Here is a 17347-nt window from a genome sequence, read left to right as displayed (position 1 = left end):
ATGCTTGACATGTAAAGTCCGCACATATGTGATGTATAAATTCAATGAGTTTGCCAATAAGTGTAACCAATGTCTGTTATTGTCAAATTGCTTCCCCAAAGGCTGTAGCATGGTACCAGAGAGCCCTTTTCTCGGCATCTCCACCAGCATAGAAAGCTATAATTAAAAAAAAAATTGCCAATAGGTTGGATGTAATTTTCAAGATCACTGAAGGGTCTGGGATTTTACCAAACTTAAAAACCAGTAAGATTTGACTGCTTGCTATTTGAGGAATGGTAGCAGAAGACACAAAACTTCTAGTTCAGTATCAAAGGGGATATTATTAGTCAGAGCAAAGCAGTAGCCACAGTTCACATTCACTTCAGTTCCTCATGCCCTACCACATACAACGAGTGAGATGCAGGTGGGCCGAGGTGAGTGGCAGCACACACAGGGCTGCATTACAGGAGAGGACCGTGAGTTTGGGGAACTTGCCACTCTGTGGTAAGCAGATCCATGTCCATTCATTCTCTGTCTAAAGGAACATGACCTCATTTTCATGGTCCCTCCCTGCTGAAACAACCTTGACAAATAGTAATGAGCTGTCATGGCTTTGCATTTCTGACATACCCAGCAGGAAGTCCTAGGGGCACTCAGGGTCCATTGCAGATCACCAACCCCAATAAAATGAAGTGTTTTAACTGCTTAACCTTGTCTAAAGCTTCATAATGAATAGAAAATAAAACCCGAGTTCCTCACCAAGGTGTGGTTTGCACAGTTACTGGTAAACCTACTCTTAGTGTAATGAAGAGGAAATACATAGAAAAAAGGAAATAATAGATGTGGCCATAAGAAAGTTCTGTACACATTAAGATGGTGAACCCAGGAGTTTTGATAAAGCATGACCCACACCTTTCCATGGATCTAACAAATACTGTAGCAGCAAGCCTATTATTCCAGGCTCTCTGCCCTGGTGGGTCTTCACTCTGCATGAGTCCTGTGACCACTGAACATCTAACACGCCTCCACCAGAAAAAGGACTCAACCTGGAACCACAGCTACTTCACTCCCCCGGACCTCTATGCCTGATCTTCTAAACCTCATACTTGCAGACTCAGCAAGAGACTGACCTTAAACCAATTCCAATTCCACATTCTTGCCATCTTCTAATCCAGACATCTTTATCCAATATTTCAATTCTTAGGTATATTCCAACTAATAAATGACACAGGAATGATGGAGTTAGAATACCAACAGTTTGCAAACCCTAATAACATAATACATCTAAGAAATAGTTCTGTGGCTACCAGTAAATGCACCAAAAGAGATATTGCCAATGATTATGTGCCTCTGGTAGAAATAGTTGGCACCAACTCAGAAGCCACCTTGAAATATAAAACTGTTAGTGTTTCTCATCCAATCTATAGATATAACTACCAGCATGTAGGAAGTACAGGGGATAAAGAAATATGTTAAACCATCAGAAAATAATAATTAATATACATTTGGGGAGACAAACAACCTTGTTTCATCACCATAAACATGGCAAGAAATGAAAAAAAGAGAACATGAGACATACAGATGAAATACAAGTGACTTCAGAAACAATTGCAACACATGAGCCATAAATAACATTGATCTTGTGTTTGGGAGTTGGCTGGGGATTGATTGTTGCTTTTCACTACAAATCTTTTGAGTCAGTAGGATATTTGAACATAATGTTGTGATTGATAAAAATCACACAAAAATTCCTATATCTGTAAAGAATAAATGAATTTCAGGCAAGATGAATATAAGGTCATGTTGATGTTATAGTGAAAGGAGGAGCTAGAATGCATCGAGAAGAATGAAAGATCAAGGCAGGAATTCACAGTCTGAGCGCTGAGTCAGAACTGCTGCACTGACCTGCTCAGATTTCTCTTTCCATCTTGGACAGGCAAGGTTAAATTCCAAATGAGAAGAGAGCTACTGAGGTTGCAGAGGGGCAGACTATCTGAATTGGGGGAAGGGGTCTCTGCTTATAGTTCCAAGCTCTATTTATAATTATTTCCATTAGCTCATTTTTATTGAATTTATTGTGGTTACATTGGTCAATAAAATTATATAGGTTTCAAATGTACAATTCTGGAATCCATTATCTCTGCCCATTGCATTGTGCATTCACCACCCAAAATTTAGTCTCCTTTCATGACGATTTATCCGTGTTTACTCTCTTTCACCTCCCCCTCCCCCATTTCCTCTGGTTATCACCATACTGTTGTCTGTTCCATGAGTTTTTTTTTTTTTTTGGTGTTTTTTTTTTTAATCTTACTCCCTTCATTGATTCATTGGCTCTTGTTCTATTATCTTTCCCTCATTATTTTCTCAACCTAACTCATTACTTGCCTACTGGTGCAGGTCTCTGCTCTGCCGTGATGACCCAGACTTAGAAGCTTTCCCTTCCAGAATGTTGTTGCCCATGCACTCAAACAACACAAGTTTTCTAAATGTTGGCATAATGGAGTGAAGCATTATATCAACACCTAATAAAGCCAGGATGATGACACTTACTGTAAGGCATTTATATTATTAAATGTTTTATGGCTATTCCTGATAACAGGATTTTCCTCTGCTGTCTTTATTGCAGTATTTCTCTCTCTCTCTCTCTCTCTCTTTCTTTCTCTATCTCCCTCTCTCTCACCCTCCCCTCCTCTCTATCTAAAACAAAAACATGTTGACAACATCTTTAGAACCATAGATGGAGATTTGACTGCTCTCTTCACTAGCTTGAAGAATTACTCTCTTTAAAAAAACAACAACACTATTTTTATTTATTTATTTGTTTGTTTGTTTGTTTGTTTATTTATTTATTTATTTATTTATTTATTTATTTATTTATTTTTGTTTGTCTTCACCCAATGGTATTTTTCCATTGATAGAGAGATTGGAAGGGAGAGGGAGAGACAGAAAGAAACATAGATGTGAGAGAGGCCCATCTATTGGTTGCCTCCTGCACACAACCCAACCAGAACCGGGGAACCTGCAACCAACGTATGTGCCCTTGACCAGAATGGAACCTGGGACCCTTCAGTCCGAGGACCAATGCTCTATCCATTGAGCCAGACCAGCTAGGACAAGGATTACTCTCTTGATGGGTGTTCAGTATTAACTATCACGAGTGCTTTAATGAATACCTTTGTATGTATACCCTTATATTTATGGGATAGATTCTCATAAATGAGATTTTAGACTAAAATGTGTGTGTATATATATATATATATATATATATATATATATATATATATATATTATAGGATGTTTTGGTTTTTTTGAAGACCAACTTTTTAAAAAATGTCTTAATTTATTTTTTAGAAAGGAAGAGAGAAAGAAACATAGATATGAGAGAGAGAGAAACATTAATTTATTACCTCCCATATACACCCCGACCAGGGATTGAACCTGCAATCTGGGTATGTGCCCTGATCAGGAATAAATAATTGAAAGTTCGGTACATGGGACCACAATCAACTAACTGAGCCACAACAGCTAGGGTGAGAAAACTACCTTTTCATGTATGCTTGACATGTAAAATCTGTACGTATTTGATGTCTGCAATTCAATGAGTTTGCCAGTAAATATACACCAATGTATATTATTGTTAACTTGTTTAACAAAAAGGCTGTAGCATGGTACAGAGGTCCCTTTTCTCTGCATCTCCACCAGCATAAAAAGTGATCACTTTTGAGTTTTTGCCAATAGGATGGGTGTAATTTTCAAGAACGGTGAAGGGTCTTTAAAAACTAGTTAGATTTGACTAGTTGTTGTTTGAAGACAGAAAACATTTAGTTCAGTAACAAAGGGGACATTATTACATGGAGCAAAAGCAATAGCCACAGCTCATATTCACATCAGTCCCTCATGCCCTCCCAAGTCCCATGAGAATGATGCAGGTGGGTGTATGTGGATGTCAGCACACACAGTGGGCTGCATTATAGGGGAGGACCACTGAGTTTGGGGGACTCACCACTTTTGTGGTAAGCAGGTCATGTCCATTCTCTGTCTTTAGGAACATGACCTCATTGCTCATAATTGCTCACTGAGGAAACAGCCTTGATAAATACAAGTAAAGGCAGGGCGTTGCATTTCTGACATACCCAGCAGAAAGACCAAGCTGCATACAAGGCCCATGACCAATCCCACTAGAATGATATGGGTTAGCTGCTTAACCCCTTCTAAGAGCTTCCTAATAAATATAAAATGAAACCTAAGTTCCTCACCAAGGTGTGGTTGTCACACACAGTTAAACCTGCTGTCAGTGAAGTGATAAGGAAATATGTAGAAAAGGGAAGTATAGAAATGTAGCCCATAGAAATTTCTATACACATTAAGAAGGTGAACCCCTGAGTTTTTAAATATTTTTATTGTTTAAAGTATTACATATATTAGTACATATATCTCCTTTTCCCCCCCATTGACCTTCCCCCAGACTCCCCTAACCCCTGTCGCATGCCCTCATCCCACCCCCACAGTGTCTTGTGTCCATTGGTGTGCTTATATGCATGCATACAAGTCCTTTGGTTGATCTCTTTCCCTCCCTCCCCAACACTCCCCAGCCTTTCTGCTGTAATTTGACAGTCTATTCAGTGCTTTACTGCTTCTGTATCTATCTTTTTATTCATCAGGTTATAATATTCTTTATTTTCTATAAATGAGTGAGATCATGTGGTATTTTTCTTTCATTGCCTGGCTTATTTCACTTAACATAATGCTCTCCAGTTCCATCCATGCTGCTGCAAATGGTAAGAATTCCTTCTTTTTTTTCAATTTTTTTATTAAGGTATTATATGTGTACATATCTTACCATTGCCCCCTCCCCACTCCCATATATGCCCTCACCCCCCCTAGAGTTTTGCATCCATTGGTTATGCTTATATGCATGCATACAAGTCCTTTGGTTGATCTCTTATCTTCCCCACCTCTCCCTAACCTCCCTGCTGTAATTTGACAGACTGTTTGATGCTTTACTGCCTCTGTATCTATCTTTTTGTTCAAGTTTATAATGTTCTTTATTATCCATAAATGAGTGAGATCATGTGGTATTTTTCTTTCATTGACTGGCTTATTTCACTCAGCATAATGTTCTCCAATTCCATCCAGGTTGCTGCAAATGGTAAGAATTCCTTCTTTTTTATAGCAGCGTAGTATTCCATTGTGTAGATGTACCATAGTTTTCTAATCCACTCATCTGCTGATGGGCATTTGGGCTCTTTCCAAATCTTAGCTATGGTGAATTGTGCTGCTATGAACATAGGGGTGCATATATCCTTTCTGATTGGTGTTTTTAGTTTCTTGGGATATATTCCTAGAGGTGGGATTACTGGGTCAAATGGGAGTTCCATTTTTAGTTTTTTGAGGAAACTCCGTACTGTTCTCCACTGGCTTCACCAGTCTGCATTCCCACCAGCAGTGCACGAGGGTTCCTTTTTCTCCACATCCTCGCCAGCACATGTCGTTTGTTGATTTGTTGATGATTGCCATTCTGACAGGTGTGAGATGGTACTGCATTGAACCCCTGAGTTTTGATAGATTATGGCCTACACCTGTTCACGAAGCTAATACTAGCAGCAAGCCTATTTTTCCAGGCTCTCTGCCCTGGTGGGTCTTCACTCTGCATGAGTACTGTGACCACTGAACATCTAGCACGCCTCCACCAGAAAAAGGACTCAACCTAGAACCGCAGCTACTTCACTCCCCTGGACCTCGATGCCTGATGTTCGCTATGTCCTTTAACCTTATACTTGCAGACTCAGCAATAGCCTGACCTTAAACCAATTCCAATTCCACATTCTTGCCAACTTCTAATCCAAACATCTTTATGCAATATTTTACCTCTTAGGCATATTCAGGCTAATAAATGAAGCAGGAATGATAGAGTTAGAATACCAACAGTTTGTAAAACCTAATAAAATAACACATCTAGTAATGATTATCTATAGTGGCTAAATTCACAGGAAGAGATATCCTACCTTATAATAGAGAAACATGCAAATTGACCGCACCTCCGCTATGCCCACAGCCAATCAGAGCGAACAAGATGGCGGTTAATTTGCATATGCGGGCACTAAGCGGCCTGGGTCCAGGAAACATCCTCCAGACCCAGGCCGCTCCTAGCCTGTAGGCCCGTGCTTAGGTCCTGAGTGGCAGGGGTCCCAGAATGCCCCCTGGCCACTCAGAGCCTATGGGTGTAGGCGCCAAGCAACCTGGCGGGGATGTTCTGCCCCGCCCCCAGTGGCTTGCAAAGGCTCCTGCACAAAGCGGCGGTTTGGGGCCACGCCCCCAGCCAGGTGCCCAGGACTGGGGGCTGCCGCTGGCCTCTGGGGTGTGCCGAGACCCTGGCGGCCACTGCTGCATGCTGCCCAGGGTCCCTGCAAGCCTCGAGCCTGAGGCCCATGGTCAGGCTGGCTGCTGGCCTTGGGGCGTTTGGAGATGGGGATGTTCCCGCCCCGCCCCAGAGGCTTTCCAAGCTCCAGCACCAAGTGGCAGATTGTGTCCATGCCCCCAGCCTAATGCCCTCCACAGGGGGATGGCTGCTGGCCTCTGGAGTGTGCGGAGACCCCGGCAGTCACCACCGGGTGGCAGGGACACGCCCCTAGCCCAGTGGACACAACCCAGGGGCTGCATGAGCTGCAGAGGATACACCTTTAAAAAATTTTTTTTATTAATTTTTTTTTTTTTTTTTTTTTTTTACAGAGAAGAGGGAAGAGGGATAGACAGTCGGAAATATCAATGAGAGAGAAACATCCATTAGCTGCCTCCTGCACACTCCCCACTGGGGATATGCCTCCAACCAAGGTACATGCCCTTAACAGGAATCAAACCTGGGACCCTTCAGTCTGCAGGCCCACGGTCTATCCACTGAGCCAAACCATTTTGAGAGTAAATACCTATTCTGACAACTCATTGGCTAAGCTCCTTGTAGGCCACCACTTGCAGTGTTCTTGGTAATTTGGGTTATACAAACCCGAGAAGGTGATCTAGGGTTTTTCCACCATACTCTTGAAGGAAAAAATGAAGGTCCCTTGAGGGGTCCCAGATTGGAGAGACTGCACACTGGGCTGAGGGACAACACCCCCCACTACCTTCCCTCCCTGCCATGCACGAATTTCATGCACTGGGCCTCTAGTTGACAATATTTATGTACCTATAGCAGAAATACTTAGCACCAACTATGAAGGCATCTTGAAAGGTAAAATTGTTAGCAATTCTTATAGAATCTATGGATATAACCACTAATGTGTGGGAAGTACATATGATTAGGGAACATGTTAAACTACCAGGAAATAACCAGCAAAATATGTTTGAGGAGACAAACAACCTTGTTTCATCACCATAAATATGGCAAGAAATGAAAAGAAAGAAAATGAGACATACAGATGAAATACAAGTGACTTCAGAAACAATTGCAAAGCATGAGCCATATATAACATTGATTATGGGGTTGGGAGTTGGCAGGGGACTGTTGCTTTTCACTACAAATCTTTTGTGTCAGTAGAATGTTTGAAGATGGTATTGTGAGTGATGCATTGGCATGAAATTCGTGAAAGAGTAGGCCTTCCGTCCCCCTCTGGCACCTGGGACCCAGGCTTCTCTCCGGCACTTGGGACCTGGGCTTCCCTCTGGGTGCTGGCAGGCTTCCCTCATAGTCCCGGCTTCGTCTGGAAGGTCATCCGGAAGGACATACGGTCTAATTAGCATATTATGCTTTCATTATTATAGATAGTCAGCATGATTGCACTTACTGTAAGACGTTTATATTGTTAAATGCTTTATGGCTATTCCTGACAACAGGATTTCCCTGTGCTGTCTTTATTCTCAGTGCTTCCCCTACACCAAACACACACACACACACACACACACACACACACACACACACACACACGCCATGTTGCTCAGATCTCTCACTCTCTCTTCTCTTTCTTTATTTCCAGTCACTCTCACAATGCTCTCCCTTTCCCCATTTCTATTTTAATTATCATTGGAAAGCAAAAATTCTCCCATTTTATTTTAAAGAAGAATTCAAATAATTTGACCATTTATTATTTGAGCAGCATAAAGTAAAGGCAGAGAGCTTGGGAGATCATTAACAGGGTCAATTCTTTGCCATCACCTCTTTCCCAGCAGTTGTAAGTAGAAGGAAGTATAAATTGATTCTCCCAATTGTTTGATTTAAGCACCACCAACACTCTCAAAGAAAAAGTGGCTACGATCAGTTTTCTGGTGGAACAAAAATATAAAATGCCTTTCATTGAATCCTTGCAAAAAGTCAGTGAGGTAGCTCTCATTGTACCACTTTAAAAAATTATATTTTACTTTTATTGTTGACATTATTACAGATGTTCCCCATTCCACCTTCCAGTTTGCCATCCTCTACCTAGACCCTGCCCTCCCCTCCCTCTGGCCCTCACCACACTGTTGTCTGTGCCCATGGGCTATGCATATATATACTTGGGCTATTCTCTTCACCTTCTTTCATCCTCTCCGCCCCACCACCTCGCCTCTGGCATCTGTCAGTCTGTGCCATGTATAAATGTCTCTGGTTCTATTTTGTTCATTAGTTTATTTTGTTCATTAGATTCCACATGAAAGTGTGATCATATAGTACTTGTTTTTCTCTAACTGGCTTATTTGTTTAGCATAATTCTCTCCAGGTCCATCCATGCTATTGCAAAAGGTAAGAGTTCCTTTATTTTTACAGCTTCATAGTATTCCATTGTGTAAATGTACCATAGCTTTCTTTATCCACTTAACTACTAATGGGCACTTGGGCTGGTTCCAGAACTTGTCTATTGTGAACAATGCTGCTATGATAGGGGTTAATATATTTTTTCTGATTGGTGTTTCAGTATTCTTAGAATACTTAGAATATCTCTCTGATGATTCGTTATGTTGAGCATTTTTTCATGTCTATTGGCATGTCCTCTTTTGAGAAGTGTCTATTCAGGTCCTTTTCCCATTTTTAAATTAGATTAATGTTGAATTGTACAAGTTCTTTATATATTTTGGAAATTAACTCCTTACCAGATATATCATTGGTGGATATGTTTATCCATACAATGGGTTCCCTTTTTATTTTATTGATGGTGGCTTGCTGTACCAGTTCTTATAAATAAAGACATTCAAGTTGAAAGAGATGAAGAGAGATCCCTAAAGTCACCTGAAATGCTGGTGGACGATCCCAGAAAGTGTCATGAACACTCGCTGATTCATATCCTAACCACCCATTGTCTATTTGGCCCTATGAGTGTTGGCTTCTGGCCTTAGTTTTCTACTGAAACTTCTAAAGCTTCTTTATGGCCTGTTGATTCTTAAATCCCAAGGTTTTTTCTCAGTGATCTTGATTATCAAAGCCTGTGATGCTTTGACACTTTGTCTTTCAGCTGAGCTGCTGGCTGAGGTTCCTAGTGTAGTTCATTGACCTCTGGCCACTCTTCTGTTTCATTTGGAGTTCAGGGAGCAGAGGAAGTGCATGTCCACAAACCCACATCTCCTTCAGCCTCACCAAATCCGACCTGTTTCATTTACTATCCTCAACTAACTAATCCTAGACGAATAATCTGAGAATATACAGTATATCCCTGTGCCACCCAACCTACAATCACAAAATAAATTGCTCTGATGCTGATATAGTCCACAGGGTCTATGCTTCTACCCGATTACATGTGTTTTTAAAATAAACACCAAAATATGGTAGGATCTTTTAAAATTGGCAAATATCAACCTGATTCACAATTCTAAAATCTGAGTGTTACATATAGGAGTCACTATGATACTGATTCATTATAATTACACCAAAGCATACATGCAGTATTTTATTTCTGAATATTAAATACTAGAGGCCCGGTGCACGAAATTCGTGCACAGAGGGGGTTGTCCCTCAGCCCAGCCTGTACCCTCTCCAATCTGGGACCACTCGAGGGATGTCCGACTGCCCATTTAAACGGGCAGTCGGACATCCCTCTCACAATCCAGGACTGCTGGCTCCCAACTGCTTGCCTGCCTGCCTTCCTGATTGCCCCTAACCGCTTCTTCCTGCCAGCCTGATCACCCCCTAACCACTCTGCTGCCAGCCTGTTTGCCCCCAACTTCCCTCCTCTGCCGGCCTGGTTACCTCTAACTGCCCTCTCCTGCAGGGTTGATCACCTCCAACTGCCCTCCCTTGCAGGCCTGGTCCTTCTCAACTGCCCTCCCTTGCAGGCCGGGTGCCTCCCAACTGCCCTCTCCTGATGGCCATCTTGTGGTGGCCATCTTGTGCCCACATGGGGGCAGGATCTTTGACCACATGGGGGCAGCTATATTGTGTGTTGCAGTGATGGTCAATCTGCATAGTACTCTTTTATTAGATAGGATAGAGGCCTGGTACAGGGGTGGGGGCCAGCTGGTTTGCCCTGAAGGGCATCCCAGATCAGGTGGGGGTTCCCTTGAGGTGTGGGGCAGCCTGAGCGAGGGGTCTGTGGTGGTTTGCAGGCGGGCCACGCCCCCTGGCAACGCAAGCGGAGGCCCTGGTATCTGGAATTTATTTTCCTTCTACAATTGAAACTTTGTAGCCTGGAGCAGAGCCAAGCCTGGGGCTCCCTCCGAGGCCGGTAGCCATTTGTGTTGGGGTTATAATTGAAACTTTGTTGCCTTAAGCGGGTGGGCCCAGCCAGGGTGTGCGGAAAGCTTTGCTTCCCCTGTTGCCGGCGGCAACCCTGGCCTGCTCTCTCAAGCTCCATTCTGCCGCCATTTGTTTGAATTTGTTTACCTTCTATAATTGAAACTTTGTAGCTTGAGTGGAGGCTTAGGCCTGGCAAGGGCAGGCGGAAAGCTTGGCTTGCTCTGTTACCTAGGAAACCTTGCTCTCTGTGGCTGTAGCCATCTTGGTTTGGGTTAATTTGCATACTTGCTCTGATGGGATGGTGGGCGTGGCTTGTGGGTGTGGCTTGCGGGTGTGTCGGAGGTATGGTCAATTTGCATATTTGTCTATTATTAGTTTCAGGTGTACAGCATAGTGGTTAGACAATTATGTACTTTACAAAGTGTTCCCCTGATATTTCAAGTACCCACATGGCACTGTACATTATGAATTCAATATTATTGATTATATTCGCAATGCCGTACTTTACATCCCTATGACTATTTTCTAATTACCAATTTGTATTTCTTAATTCCATCACCATTTTTACTCAGACCCTCAGTGGCCCTCCACTCTGTCAACCTTCAGTTTGTTCTCTGTATCAAGGAGTCTGTTTCTATTTTGGTTTTCCATTTATTTTGTTCTTTAGGTTTCACATATAACTGACTTATTTTACTTAGTATAATACCATCTAGGTCCATTCTTGCTGTCAAAAATTGTAAGATTTCATTTTGATGGTTGAGCAATATTCCATTGTATATATGTACCATAGCTTTTTGTATATTCATCTATTGATGGGCACTTGGATTGCTTCCATATCTTGGATTTTGTAGCTAACACTGCCATGAACATAGGATGCATATATTCTTTAGAATTCATGGTTTGGTTTCTTTGGATATATCCCCAGAAGTAAAATTTCTGGGTCATAAGGCAGTTCCATTTTTAGGAACCACTATACTGTTTTCCATAGTGGCTGCACCAATTTGCTTTCCCACCAATAGTATACAGAGTTTTGTTCCACATCATATCCAACTGGCTATCATCAGTATTCAATTTTCTTAAAACTAGAAAATGAGGTAGAGATGGAGGAAGCAAATAACAGGAATTGATAATATAGAAAATAGAGAAACAATAAGAGTATGAGAATATACATAAAACATTTAAAAATGAAGCAAGTGAAATAAACAAATATTAAGCAAGCTCTATCGTTTTCCCCCCCCAAAATTAGAGAGTAAAATGAAATTGTCTGAATCCTTAAAACTTCTAAGTGACCAATGCATATTTTGGAAGTAGACTTTAGTAGATCATAGGTTATCTCTGAGACTCTCTTATATTATGAGAAGACAAGTTCTGAACTGAAATTCCACACCTCCTGATTGGAGAAACACGATCTGGAGAGCTAAAAATCAATTGACTGCATGTGTGTGTGTGTGTGTGTGTGTGTGTGTGTGTGTGTGTGTATGTATATGTATGTATATGTGTGTATATATATATATATATTTACTTTTGAGCTCCCTATTCTATTCTATTTGTGTTTATCCTCACACTAGTAACACACTGTTTTGATCACTATGGTTTATAAGATGTTTTGAAATGGGGAAGTGTAAGTTCTTCAACTTTGTTGTTTTTTGAGACTGTTTTGCCTATTCAAGGTCCCTTGAATTCCATATGAATTTTAGGATTTTTTTTTCTATTTCCACAGAAAATGTCATTGGGATTTTTATAGGATTGTATTGAATTTGTACATTGCTTTGTGTAGTATTGTCATCTTTTAAATACTAAGCATTCTAATTCATGAATGCAGGATATCTTTCCATTTATTTAGGTCATTAATTTTGTTCAGTAATGTTTTGTAGTTTTCAGTATACAAGTCTTTTGTCCCCTTGCCTAAATTTATCCCTACATACTATTTTTTAATTTTTGATGCTATTCTAAATGGGATTGTTAGTTTTCTTTTTGTATTATTCATTACTAATGTACAGAAATACAACTGACTTTTGTGTGTTGATTTTGTATCCTGCTATTTTGCAGCCTGATCTGAAAAGTAAGGGAAGTAAATACACCTCCATCTTTTATTGCTGGAAATACACTCTACTTGGATTTGAGCCCCAATGTGTGACTCCAGGGCCCATGCTTTTCACTATGGGATAGTGTCTCCCCAAATGAATTATCCCCATCCAGAAATGAGTGTTTCTCCACTCATTAAGGTCTTGTTTAATATCCTTCAAAACAATTTTTAAATTTTTTTCTATAGATGACTTGTTTCTGTCTTATTAAATTTATTCTTGTTTTATAATGTGTCACTAAGAGAATAGAATCATTTTTTTTATTTCAAGTTTTAACTGGTTATTGCTAACTAAAAGCAAAATTATTCTTTTAAAATATGTCTATTTAGTATGTTGTTTTGAGTATTTATTTTATATCCTGTCTCTTATTAGTTCTGATATCTTTTATTGAGTCTCTTGAACTTTCTCATAATTATATTCTCAAATGATTATTATTTTGTTTCCCTAAACTTAACTACAATTGAAGCTTAAACAATATGGATTTTGAACTGCTTAAGGGTTTACGTATATGTAAATTGTTTTCAATAAATACATGGCAGTGCAGAAATATAATTTCTGTTCCTTATTGTTTTCTTAACATTTCTTTCTCTTCTTACTTTATTGTAATAATATAGCATATAATACATATTACATACAAAATATGTGTTGTTTATGTTATTGGTAAGGTTTCTGGTCAACAAAAGGCTATTGTTAGTTAAGTTTTTTTGGGGTCAGCTGTGGTGGGGGTTTGTGCCCCTAACCCCCATTGTTCTAGGGCAGTGGTCGGCAAACTGCGGCTCGCGAGCCACATGTGGCTCTTTGGCCCCTTGAGTGTGGCTCGGCGTTAGAACCACTTCTTCAAAATAGACTCGCCCAGGCCGAAAACGGACTTCTGTGCATGGGCCACGAAGTTTCAATCTCACTGTATGTGCGTGCCTGCATGTGGTATTTTGTGGAAGAGCCACACTCAAGGGGCCAAAGACCCGCATGTGGCTCGCGAGCCGCGGTTTGCCGACCACTGTTCTAGGTGACCTGTACTTTTCCTTATTGTCCTGATTGGATTCTCTCAAAAAATGTGAAATAATAAAGGTGAGAATAGTGTTTTCTGTCCTAGTACTGATTTTAAGTGAAATGATTTTGGTTAATATAACATTTTCAATTCATTTCTTACATATTTTGTCATATTAAGGAAATTTTCATATATTCCTATTTTTTAGGTGCTTTATATGGGATGGATGCATAGTTATGAAAAAAGAATTTTTAGCATCTAGTTATAGAATTGTATTTTTTATTTTTTTCTGATTAAGGCAATAAATCATTTTGGCAGAGTGCTTGATATTGCCCCTCTGCAGGCCTCCATGGCTCCATAGTGCTTGCAGTAAGTTTGCTCTTCTTCCCAGGTTCTTTTGGCAGCAGTCGATTTAGGGAAGTGCAAGGCTCTGGAGTAGACTGTCCCTTTGCCTGGGTCAACAGGCTTCAAGTGAGTGCCTGAGAAATGAGACTACATCTTTCTTCCTCACATTCTAAAACCTCATCATCTTAATCTGCCTTTGTATCATTGAGATTAATATTTCCACACTCTGAATCCCTTTTTATAATCATTTGTTACAAGGAGTCCAATTTTCTGAACTCTAATCTCCAGGAGTTCCTGTCCGTCCCTTTCCATGATTCCCATCAATCCTCTTTCTCCAGTGTTGAAATTTTAACATTGTGTCCCCTGGCAGATTAATTGTTGTTATAGGCTAAATGTTAATGTTCGCCTTTCCTCTCTCAATTCATATGTTGAAAACTTAATGTCCAATGTGATGAAATTATGAGTCAGTGCCTTTGGGAGATTCTTAGGTCCTGAGGGTAGAGTCTTCATGAATGGGATTAGTGCCTTTATAATAAGGCCTTAGAGAGCTTCCTTGTGCCTTTGCCACGCTGGAAGAGTGCCCTGACCTAACTATGCTAGCACCCTGATCTTCGACTTCCAGTCTCTAGAACTGTGAGAAATAAATTTGGTGGTTTATAAGCCTTACAGACCATGGTATTTTGTTATAGTAACCCCAGTAGACTGAGATAGGAAGTTTTTCTATATTTCTATTTTACTTAGATGCTTTATATGGGATGAATGCATAGTTTTAACAAATAAATTTTTAACATCTAGTTATAGAATTGTATACTTTGTTTTTATAATAAAATACCACAGTCCTTGTTCATCACTGACACTTCTTGATCATTTCCTCTTTCTCCTTCTTAAACATAACCAGTTCTGAATCTTTTCATTAATTTCTACCAACTACTATTTCACCATGTGGTAATTATCTACTTATTCTCAAATCAATTCCCTTCGCTCCTTGAAGATTTTATTTCTAGATCATGAACTCTATTCCTAATACTATTATCATCATTCCTGATGAGTAAAAAGAGTGTTGATATACACTGCCCCCTCTCTCTTTTCTATAGATGAAATATCCCTATCATAAAATAGGCCAACCTTCCATTTGTAAATTAGGTCCCCTTATCTCTCAAAGACATCACTAACTCTTCCTATGCAATTACTAATCTTTCTGTCTCTCTTAGATCATTCTCATCAACACTAAAGCATGCTGTTAATTTTCCTAATCTTAAATGTCCCTCTACTCACTTCAGTTCTCTTTCCAGTTACCACACTCTAACAATGAAGTCACACTTTTAAAAGATTAAGCATCTAACTTATAAAATTAGAAAAAGAACAAAAGAAAAATCCCAACAAGTATAGGGGGAAGAAATTGTGACTATGAAACCACAAACTAACACATTCGAAAACAAAGACACAGTTGAGAGAAACAAAAAAGCCAAATATTGGTTCTTTTAGAATATCAGTATAACTGATGGCAAGATTGATCAAGAATAAAGGAAGTTAAAAACAGCCATAGTCACAATGAAAAGGAACCATAGTAGCAGTTGCTGCAGATAATAAAAGAATATTGAAAAAATAAAATGACAATAAATTTAATAAAATGTAAAAAATCAGGGAAAAGGTAGAGCTAAATATAACTTAAGAGGAAATAGAAAACTTGAATAGCCCTATAACTATTAAAGAATGTGAATATGTATTTTTAAATCTTCCCATGAAAAAAAGCCACCATACCTAGATAATGGCAATAGGTGAAATTCTATAAAACACTCTAGGAAAAGGTAATTCAAATCTTATTGTAAAACTAGAGGCCCGGTACACAAATTTGTGCACATGTGAAGTCTGGCCGCCCACCCCAATGGGGGCTGATCAGGGCTGGACCAGTGAGGTGAAGGGGATGCCGGAGATTGGCCACTGGCCTTGCCCCCGATTGGGGTTGGGGGGCACAACCAGATGCAGGGCTGGCGGGGGGAAGCCACAGGAGGTTGCCCAGCTGGCACCACCCCTGATTGGGGTAGAGGGGCCAATTGGGTATGGGGCCGGCTGCGGGGAGCAGCCACAGCAAGGTGGGGGTGCCAATTGGCACCCTGATAGGGCCAGTTGACTGCTGCAGTGCACATCATAGCGACCGGTCGTTCTGTTGTTCCGGTCGCTTGGCTTTTATATATATAGATTTCCCCAAATGATACCAAAAGAGGAATTCTACCATACTTACTCTTTGGGGAAATGACAGCCTTCTTAACAAAAAAATGACAAGGATAGCTGAAGAGAAAATTAGAGCCCAATCTTATTTATGAACATAAATGTGAAGTATGTAAACAAAATAAGTAAATTCAATTCACAATGCTTATAGGTAACAGTGTATATTTTTCAAAAATTCAAAATTGGCTTAAGATTTTAAAAATTATGTAGATGCAAAGCAATTCTGATAAAAATCGTAAGAAGTGTTATTTTTGGAATTAGAAAAGCTTATCCTAATATTTTTATTGAAGGCTAGAAGCCCAAGGAAAGCAAAAGACTTCTAAAGAACAAATTAGATGAAAAGATCATCAAATGGTAGGCTACATTAAGTATAAAGCTGTAGTAGTTATGTGAATGTGGTATAATTACAGGACAGCTGAGAACTAGACTCATTCATAGATGCAAACTTGATTTGTGTCAGCTTATAGAGTCATGGGAAGAATGGGCTTTTCAATGAAAGTGCTGTGATAACTGATTATCCAGAGCAGAAAAAAGAAATTGAATTGACTTTTTTTTTAAATATATTTTATTTTTTTACAGAGAGGAAGGGAAAGAGATAGAGAGTTAGAAACATCGATGAGAGAGAAACATCGATCAGCTGCCTCCTGCACACCCCCCACTGGGGATGTGCCCACAACCAAGGTACATGCCCTTGACCGGAATCGAACCTGGGACCTTTCAGTCCGCAGGCTGACGCTCTATCCACTGAGCCAAACCGGTTTCGGCTGAATTGACTTTTATCCAACTGTATTAAAATATTAGTTCTACCTATAAAACAAATTTTTAAATCACTTATGTCAGTGATAATGTAATATCATTACGTAAGGACTTTATGACAAATGGAGAAGACAAAATTTCCAGGGGAAAGAAAATGTTATATGAGTAGACAGTTGATTTCTAAGGGAGTTGGTTTCAAGGTAAAGATAATTATATTAGGGAAACTAGAAGTTAGGACAATGCCTCATACTAGTGAGATATTTAGGTAGGAAAATCAAAAGGAGAAAATAAAGCCATAGCAATTCAGACCCATGAAAACAATAAAAATCAGGG

The sequence above is a fragment of the Cnephaeus nilssonii genome, assembly GCF_951640355.1.
Source record: "Cnephaeus nilssonii genome assembly, chromosome: 19".
NCBI lineage: Eukaryota > Metazoa > Chordata > Mammalia > Chiroptera > Vespertilionidae > Cnephaeus > Cnephaeus nilssonii.
This window is presented reverse-complemented; position numbering follows the sequence as displayed.